This window comes from Chlorocebus sabaeus, chromosome 1 (genome assembly GCF_047675955.1).
Source record: "Chlorocebus sabaeus isolate Y175 chromosome 1, mChlSab1.0.hap1, whole genome shotgun sequence".
In the NCBI taxonomy this organism is placed as follows: Eukaryota; Metazoa; Chordata; class Mammalia; order Primates; family Cercopithecidae; genus Chlorocebus; species Chlorocebus sabaeus.
In genome coordinates, this window is record NC_132904.1 from 112,272,403 (window position 1) to 112,282,777 (window position 10,375).

Sequence of the window (10,375 nt, forward strand, 5' to 3'; positions counted from 1 at the left end):
AATACCAGGGTCATTAGGGGTTATCTTGGGGACTGATTACCACAAAAGATTCATTGCCCATCTATATAAACTTCAGAATGAACTTGTTAATTCTTACTCTACCTGCTAAGAAAAGAAACTGTTATGGTTTTGATAAGATCCCATTGAATCTACAGATTAATTTAGGAAAACTGATGTGTAACAATATTGAGTCTTCCAATCTATGAACACAATATCATGCGTTTCATTTACTTAGGTCTTCCTTGATTACTGTCATTAATGTTTTATAATTTTCAGCATAAAAATATTGTATATATTTTGTTAGATTTATCCTTTATGATTCATGTTTTATGTTAGCATTATGTACGGTACTCTTTTTATAAATTTAACTTTCCAATTGTTCATTGCTAGCATATAGAAGACAACTAATATTCAAAAATCTGTATTCTGCAAACTTGCTAAACTCACTTATTAATTTTAATAGCTTTTTGGATTCTTTAGGATGTCCTATATAGGAGTTTACATTTTCTGAAAATTTCAAGAGTTTTACTTCTCTTCTAATTGTATGCTTTTGCTTCCTTTTCTTTCTTTATTGCACTGCTGGGGACCTCCAGCACAATATTTAATAGCAGTAAGAGTAGACATCCTTGCCTTTTTCTGATCTGAGTTATAGGTCTTCAAAGCTGCCATTTATCAGTTAGAGAATGTTCCCTTTTGCTGAGTTGTTATCAGGAATAGGTGTTGGATTTTGTCAAATCATTTTCCTATACGTATTATCATGGTCAAATGTTCTTCTTCTTTAGTCCATTGAATTGTAGATTACATTGATTAATTTGTAAATGCTGTACTGACCTTGCATCCTGAGATAAACTCCACTTGGTTATAATGTATTATCCTTTTTGTATATTACTAGATCAATTTACTAACGTTTTATCAAGAAGTTTTGCATCCAAGTTTGTGAGGGATATTTGTCTGTTGTTTTCTTGTAATGTTTGATTTTTGTATAAGGATAATGCTGACCTCATAAAGTGTTTCCTCTTCTTTTATTTTCTGCAAGAGTTTGTGCAGAATTGGTATTTTTTCCCTCAAATATTTAGTAGAATTCACCAGTGTAATCATCTGAGACTAGTTTTTTGTTGTTGTTGGGAGCTATTCAGGTTATCTGTTTTTTGAGTGAGCGTGTGCTAAGTTTGTGTCTTTCATGAAATGTATTAACTTTCTTTTATGTTTTCAAATTTATTGACACAATGCTGTTCAAAACATGTCTTTATTATCTTTTTAATATCAGTATGATCTGTATGATGCTTTCTCTTTCATTTGTGTTATTGTTTATTTCTATCTTCTGTTCTTGATCAGGTTCGGCTAGAGGTTTATCAATTTTATTGATCTTTTCAAAGAATTGTCTTTTGATTTTGTTTTTTTCTCTGTTGTTTTACTGTTTTCAATTTTATTTTTACTCATAATTATTATTTCTTCCCTTCTGGTTTTTTGTTTAATCTTTTCTTCTACTTTTTGTTTCTTAAAGTAAAAACGTAGGTAATTTATTTGAAGTCATTTTATTGTCTAATATAAATAATGCCACAAATGTATTTCTAAGCACTTATTTTATCTGCATACCAAAAATTATGCTTCAATTTCCATTAAATCCAAAATGGTTACTAATTTTCTTTGTGATTTCTTCTTTGATACATTGGTTATTTGAAAGTATAGTGTTTAATTTCCAAATATCTGGGAATTTTCTAGATATCATTCTATTATTGACTTCTATTTTAATTGCATTATGGTCAGATAATATGTTTCTTAAAATTTAAATTGTTTTAAATTTTTTGTTTTTATTGTTTTCATGGCCAAAAATGTGATCTATTTTAATGAACATTCCATATACACTTGAAAAACATGTATATTCTGTTATTGTTGGATAGAATATTGTATAAATTTTAATTAGGTTATGTTGGTTAATAATACTTCTCATGGCAATTTAATCTTACTATTTTCTGTCTACTTGTTCTATTAATTAATGACAGAATTATGTAGTCTTTGACTATAATTATAGATTTCTCTCTTACGCCTGTAAATTCTATCAGCTTTTGCTTTGTGTATTTTGAAATATATTATTAGGTGCATAAACATTTAGAATTGTTAGTCTTCTAAATACATTTATCAAGAGTATAGTTCTCAGTCAAAGACTCAAGGGAATTCCTATGCTGTTTTCTGGAGCTCTTTATCTGCATAGCTTCCCCTCTTCAGTATTTGGTCTTGTAAATTTTTGCCACCTCAGTCTCACTGGACTCTGATATCTAACTTCTCAACTCAGCAAAACCATCAGGCTGTTTTGGCTCACAGGTCAGGAATTGCTTCAATGAAGAAAGCCAGGGTGATTGTACAGCTCCCTTGGTTTGTTTCCATTCTCTCAGGGATTATAATCCTGCCTGTCTCTTCTTCAAAATCTGAAAAATGTTGTTTTACATATGTTGTCCAGTTTTCTAGTTGTTGATGTTGTCAGTTCTTTATAGCCAGAATGGAATTTTCTTTATCTTCCACTTTACTAGTTGTATTGCCCAGTTGCTTTCAGCTGTACTCCTCTAACAATGTTTAAGAGTTTCTTAATTTCTCACCACCACTTACTTTTGTAAATCAAATAGATGTCAAGTAACAGCTGATTTTTTAAGTTTGAATTTCCTGATTACTAGTGAGGATAAGCACCTTTCTTTTTATACGTCCTTGGATATAAACTTCCATAGGTTATATCTTAGTAACAGTGACCATATATCTTTGTTTACTGAGAAGTCCCAAGGTATATTTTAGGGTAGATAAATAGCATTAGATATATATTTATTGTGTTTACGGATATTTGGATTTAATTATACTTTTCATTGTTTTGTTCTTCCCCAGACTTTTCTGCTTTCTCTTGCTTTTAATTTGATTGATTGCATTTCTTTTTAATTCCCTTCTTTTATGCATTATATTCCTATTTTCTATGTGTTTGTGGTTAGCTTTACATTTTTAACATAACTGCTGACTTGAAAAATCTAAAGTTAATCAATATTTCTACTCTAAAAAAAAGAAAGTTTGAACATTTTAACTTCCAACTATTATGCTCAAACTATTTTACTTGATATTATCTCTCACTAATTTATTTTCCACCTTCGTTTTATAGTCCTCAAGTGATTTATTTTTATAATTATTATTTTATATAACCCATTTTTGCTAATGTTGCCCCCGTGTTCACCAGTTTATTTATTCAGCATTATTTTTGCACCTTGCTCTTTCCTTCTGGGTTCAATTCCTTTCTTTAATTTTTCTCTCAACAGGATTCTAGGAGTTATAAATTCAATTAACCCTTATTTTTCTGAATATATCTTTATTTCTCCTTCACTTTTTGAAAGATAGTTTAGAATGGTGCAAAAATTTTGTTGGCAATTATTTTTCTTTGGCATTTTGAAGACATTACATTATTTTCTATAGTAAACTCTCAGTTTCCTTTTATAAATTTCTTTTTGTCTTTGGCATTTGGCAGTTACATTATGATGTGCCTAGTTATGGGTTTATTTTTATTTATTCCACAAGATCATTGCACTTTTAAAATATGATTAATTAAGTTTGTTATCAATTCTGGGCAACTTTGCCTCTTATGCATTATTTTAGTTCCGTACTTCTGGAACTCCTATTGGGCGTTTATTGAGGATTTATTATTCAATTCTCTATTTTTCTATATTTCATCTGCTATGGTTTGATTTTGTTCCCCAAAGTTCATGTGTTGGAAACATAATCCCTAATGCAACAGTGTTGAGAGGTAGAACATTTAAGAGGTGATTATGGATCATGGTGGACAGGAGGCAGGACTAGATTGCTGCTCCAGACACAGCAGCTTACAGAAGCTTGCATTGTGAATTTTAGCTCCAAATCGACTGCAAGAACACACCAGCAATCCCGAGAGGACCCACACACCTTCTGAAGGAAGCGGACTGCTCCTGCAGGACCCGGGAGACACCCCAAATACCGTGAATGTGGAAATGAGAAAGGAAGACCCTCCTCTCCTGAACATACACCCCCACTGTAGAAGCTGAAGGTCTGTTTGTGGCAGAAGTTTCTGACTTTAGCTGGAGCTGAGTCAATTTAGAAAACTAAGTGAAATACAGGGTCAGAGGAAGCAGCAGAAAGATCCTGGGAGCTCACTGCATCACCTAGTAGGCCATTCTTGCCTGGCACCACAGGGATCCATTGGGAGGGTGACCAGAGGAGCAGGGGGTGAAACTCCACCGGGAAAAGGACATCTTTAGCTGAACTTTGTAACAATTTGAAAGGGGTAAGGAACCTTCTGGCCAGAACTAGGAAAGTTGTAGGAAAACTACAAAACACTGCTGAAAAAAATCATAGATGACACAAACAAATGGAAACAAATCCTATGCTCATGGATGGCTAGAATCAATATTGTGAAAGTGACCATACTGCAAAAAGCAATCTACAAACTCAGTGCAGTCCCCATCATCAAAAATGATGGTGGTATCAAAAAGCAAAAAGAACAAATCTAGAGGCATCACACTACCTGATTTCAAATTATACTATAAGGCCATAGTCACCAAAACAGCATGGTACTGATATAAAAATAGGCATACAGACCAGTGGAACAGAATGGAGAACCCAGCATACTTACAATACTTACAGTCAACTGATCTTCAACAAAGCAAACAAACAAAAAGCAAGCAAAAACATAAAGTGGGGCAAGGACACCCTTTTCAACCAAATGGTGCTGGGATAATTGGCTAGCCACATATAGAAGAATGAAACTGGACCCTCATCTCTCACTGTATACAAAAATCAACTCAAGATGGATTAAGGACTTAAACCTAAGACCTGAAATTATAAAAATTCTAGAAGATAACATTGGAAAAACCCTTCTGGACATTGGCTTAGGCAAGGATTTCATGGCCACGAACCCAAAAGCCAATGCAATAAAAACAAAGAAAAATAGCTGGGACCTAATTAAACTAAAGGGTTTTTGCATGGCAAAAGGAACAATCAGTAGAGTAAACAGACAACCCACAGAGTGGGAGAAAATGTTCACAATCTATACATCTGACAAAGACTAATACCCAGAATCTACAACAAACTCAAACAAAGCAGTAAGAAAAAAAGAAAACAAACAATCCCATCAAAAAGCAGGCTAAGAACATGAATAGACAATTCTCAAAAGAAGATATACAAATGGCCGACAAACATGAAAAAATGCTCAACATCACTAATGATCAGGGAAATGCAAATCAAAACCACAATGCAATACCACCTTACTCCTGCAAGAATGGCCATAATAAAAAAATTTAAAAAAAAAACAGTAAGTGTTGACATGGATGCAGTGAACACAGAACAATTCTACACTGATGGTCGGAATGTAAACTAGTACAGCCACTGTGGAAAACAGTGTGGAGTTGCCTTAAAGAACTAAAAGAAGAACTACCATTTGATCCAGCAATCCCACTACTAGGTATCTACCCAGAGGAAAAGAAGTCATTATTCGGAAAAGATACTTGCACACACATGTTTATAGCAGCACAATTCACAATAGCAAAATCGTGAAACCAACCCAAATGCCCATCAATCAGTGAGTGGATAAAGAAACTGTGATACATATATATATATATATATTTTCTTAGGTTTAAGTCCTTAATCCATCTTGAGTTGATTTTTGTATATAGTGAGAGATGAGGGTCCATCTCTGGACCCAGTAGCTGGGACTACAGTCTGACTATGGCCTTATAGTATAATTTGGAATCAGGTAGTGTGATGCCTCCAGATTTGTTCTTTTTGCTTTTTGATACCACCATCATTTTTGATGATGGGGACTGCACTGAATTTGTAGATTGCTTTTTGCTTTTTCCCATTTCATATATATGTGTGTGTGTGTGTGTGTGTGTGTGTGTGTGTGTGTGTGTATACACATACATATATATATGAAGGAATACTACACAGTCATAAAAAGGAATAAATTAATAGCATTTGCAGTGACCTGGATGAGACTGGAGACTGTTATTCTAAGTGAAGTAACTCAGGAATGGAAAACCAAATATCATATGTTCTCACTGATATGTGGGAGCTAAGCTATGAGGATGCAAAGGCATAAGAATGATACAATGGACTTTGGGGACTTGGTGGGAAGAGTAGGAGGGGCTGAGGGATAAAATACTACAAATATGGTGCAGTGTATACTGCTCAGGTGAAGGGTGCATGAAAATCTCACAAATCATCACTAAAGAACTTACTCATGTAGCCAAATACCACATGTACCCCAATAACTTATGAAAAAAATCAAAATAAAAAATAAAATAAAATGCATGTAATATACCTAAAAAAAGAAGTGATTACATAATAAGAGCTTGGCCTTTATGAATGAATTAATGCTATTATTGTGGGAGTAGTCTAGTTATCTTGGGAGTGGGTTTCTGATAAAAGGATGAGTTTAGCCTCTTTTCTCACAAATACTGTTTTGTCCTTCCACCTTCTGCCATGGAATTTCATAGCAAGAAGACCCTCACCAGATGCAGTCCCTCAGTCTCACACTTCTCAAGCTCCATAACCATGAGCCAAATAAATTTCTGTTCATTAAAAATTAACCCGTCTATGGTATTCTGTTATAGCAGCAAAGTGTGTTAAGACAACATCTATTTCTGTCATCATACCCCACTTTGATTAAAACCTCTTGTCACTTTCTAATTCATTTATTCTCTTCTCTTTATTTCCAACATGTTTCCATTGAACTTTTAGTTTCAAAGTTTGCATTTTTATTACTATTTGGTTCCTTTTCAAATTTGTCTCTTCTGTTTCATAGGGCATTTTTCATGTCATAGAGTCTACAACTACTTTCTAAAGGTAGTTATTCATTTTAAATACAATTGTTCTATACAATCTTTCAAACTGCCATTCTATTATGTGAAGTTTTTCATGTTCAAATCTTTCTGTTAGTTGTATATGCTGATTCTCAGTCATGGTGGACCACTTCCATGTATATTTTGTCCATTATGATTGTGAGGTCATATTTAGTAAAATTTTTTTCCCTGTGAAAATTCATTGCAGATCATACTGTAGGAGCAAAGTTTCAAAGCAGATAACATTTTCTTCAATCAGCACTTCCCAGGGTTTTATTGAGCAGGAACCTATTTTTATGTTAAGTTACTAGCTTGGGCTTTCTAGACAACAAGCTTAATTAATAAATTTGGACCTCAAACCAATGTAGTATGTAGATTCAGGTTTTCTAGTTTACTGAGAACATTTGCTTTTATCATCCAGAGCACAGGTAGAAGCAAATAAACCTCTTTATGGTTGCCCTGTGCTGATAGGTTACTTCTTTTACCCATTTCACATATTCACTGGGTGTGTGCATTTTGAGTTGATCTTGGTTTTATGCATAGATCTCAATTTCACTTCTCTGCTTTGTGTGAACACAAGGTTACTAAGATAAAAATCTCTCTCATTCCACCCTTTCCAGGGCATTTGCAGCATCAGTCAAACTAGTCCCTGGGTCCTAGTTTTCTCACTCATGTGAAAACATTTTTCTTGAGAAAGAAAACAAGATGGTTTTTATTTAAATATTAAACATTTCTAGATGACTCTAGTGGAAGATTTTCAGATTATGATTTACCATTTTTCTAAAACCACAAAGCACACTTCTTCTTCCATAATGACCGTGCTTCCCATTAGATAGGTAATCAAATGGGAGCAAAAGTGCCCTTTTGTTTTAACTGGGTCCTTTCTACCTTTGTAAACTTCAAAACTTGATGGCAATTGTCTTCATCCACCTTTGATTTTATTTTTTCGCAAAGTTATTTTGGTTGTAAATATCAAAAACAAACAAGCAAAATTTGAAACAAAACTACTTAAACTTGGGTGAAGGTGGGGATTATTCCAAAGACACAGGTATATTTTAAGGACATGGAGGAGAAGCAGTTGAGTCTCAGAATGGACTAGAAAGCTGTCACGTGCCTCTCTGCACATCTGCCTTTTTCTTCTCCACTTTCCTTCAGGTTGGTCTCTCCACTTCATGTGCACATGGCCAAACATGGCTACCATACAGCTCACCAGTTTGCTGTTCCTCTGTTCAAGGGACCATCTCAGATCGAAACTAACCTCTTGGTCTCCTTTCCCAACTCCTAGGGAAAGGATTGGATTCGTCCTCCTGGGTCATGAGTCTAACTGTGTCCTATGACCTAGGGATAAGGAATCAGGGCTACATAATATAAACAGTTTCTGGACCACACTCCTGTATCAGGCAGTAGTTGAAGAGCAGGGTGACCGAGGGTTGGGAAGGCACACCAAAGATAGTTATTACATTCCGAAGCAGAAGTGTCATCCTCCACATCATTTTTCACAGAGTGAACCAGAGGCTGACAGAGGGCATCAATGAATAGAGGTAGAGAAGGGTCTTAGCAGATGCCATTGGCCTCAAATTATGATGCGGAATTTCCACATAAGAGAAAGAATAATGATCCAGAAACAAGTGGAGAACTAGCAGGACTTTGACCCCCAGCCCCTCCCTTATGTAGATGACACTAGATGAGTGGGAGAATAAAAGAGTGACTCATGGAGAGGACACAGAGGAAGCCCTGACCACCAGGGGGAAGCTGAATGTTTAATTAGAGCAGGAGGTCTAGGGCACTGGTGACAAAGTTGAGTATACAGGAATTGATTGATTGATTGATTGATTGATTGATTGAGGCAGGGTCTCACTCTCTCGCCCAGGCTGGGGTGCAGTGGCGTGATCGCGGCTTACTGCAATCTACACTTCCCAGGTTCAAGCAATTCTCCTATTTCAGCCTCCCAAGTAGCTGGGATTACAGGTGCATGCCACCACACCCAGCTAATTTTTGTATTTTTAGTAGAGACAGGATTTCAGCATATTGGTCAGGCTGGTCGCAAATTCCTGACCTCAGGTGATGCACTCGCTTCGGCCTCCCAAAGTGCTGGGATTACAGGCATGAGCCACCATGCCCAGAGAGGATTTTTTTTTTTTTTTTAAACAATTCATTAGGTCTGGATTGGAAATAAGTTAACACCCACAGGGCAGCTGCCAGGTGAGGCTGGGGTGAAGAGCTGTATGGGGAGAATTTGCAGGTACACATGAGCTGAGATGTGATGAAACAGAGATGGACACAACTGCTGAGGGCTGCCTCTCTGTTGAATCTGGAGCTGACCAAGGTGCTCAGAGGTTACTGGATTTTATTTCCTTTGAACATATATTTTATTCTCTATCTCTTTTTTTCTATTCTTTTCTTTCAGTTTACAGCAACCCATCTTTTAAGATCCAGTTCATATTCCACTTCACTTGTGAGGCCTTTCCTCACCACCCTAATCTCCAGCAACCTCACCTGCCTCCTGTGGTCCTCCTGGTCTGCTCCGTTCACTCAGTGGTGAACCATGCACTGCCTCAAGCTGTTCTCCTGAGCTGCTGTTGGTCTCCTCTATTATTACTGAATAACCCATGGTTCACCTCGTGTTTTACCAAAAGGACTGGAAGATCAAGGAGGTGGAAACACGTCTTGTACTTTCTTTTATCTGCGGTAGCATAGTAGATAGTGGCCCTCATATAACAGGTATTTAATGTGTGTTTATGAGCTTTGGCAAATCACTCTGTGACATTTAGTTTATCTAATTGTCAACAAGAGCTAATAACATCAACTATCCATTCACTTATTCTGTCTTTTGGGAGATGTTTCTTGAACACCTACTCTGTGTAAGGGTGAGTTTATGGAGTGAAAGCTTATTAACGGGATAACTAGAATCAGCAAGTAAGATAACAAACAGTAAAAAATGCCATGAAAAGCAGGACACACTTAGAAAAGAAAGACGTTATTTAAACATTCACATTTAGACACTGGAACATTAATTAAATTATTTCATAAGCTCCCTCCTGAGTTCCTGTAGCACTCTGAGCATACAGTACCTATATTATAGCACTTACCACATTGTATTCTAGTTATTTGTGTCTGTTTCCATCTCTGCCCCAGACCGTGAGCTTCAACAAGGAATCTCAAGCACTAAGCACACTGCCTGCCACATAATGGGCCTCAGTAAATATTTTAAATAAATTAATGAGTAAAATAAAATCAGCATCCAACAGTTCTCACACTACAAAAATGTATTCAAACAACAAGCACACTGAGGAAAATTCTGTCTTAGGACTCTTGTGGAGAGAGTAACAAATGGAAAACAAAATATAGATTTTGCCTTGAAGGAGCTTATAAATGGAACGGAAAACAGAGCACATGCCTTTGAACATGTCTTAAGATGATGTATCCAATTACCTAAAAGCAGTTGCATTTTCAAATTCTGACAGATATTGATGGATTTCAGAAAAAACATAGAGGTAGGAGACATTAATTGGGGAGCTTCCTGGAGAAACAAGAAA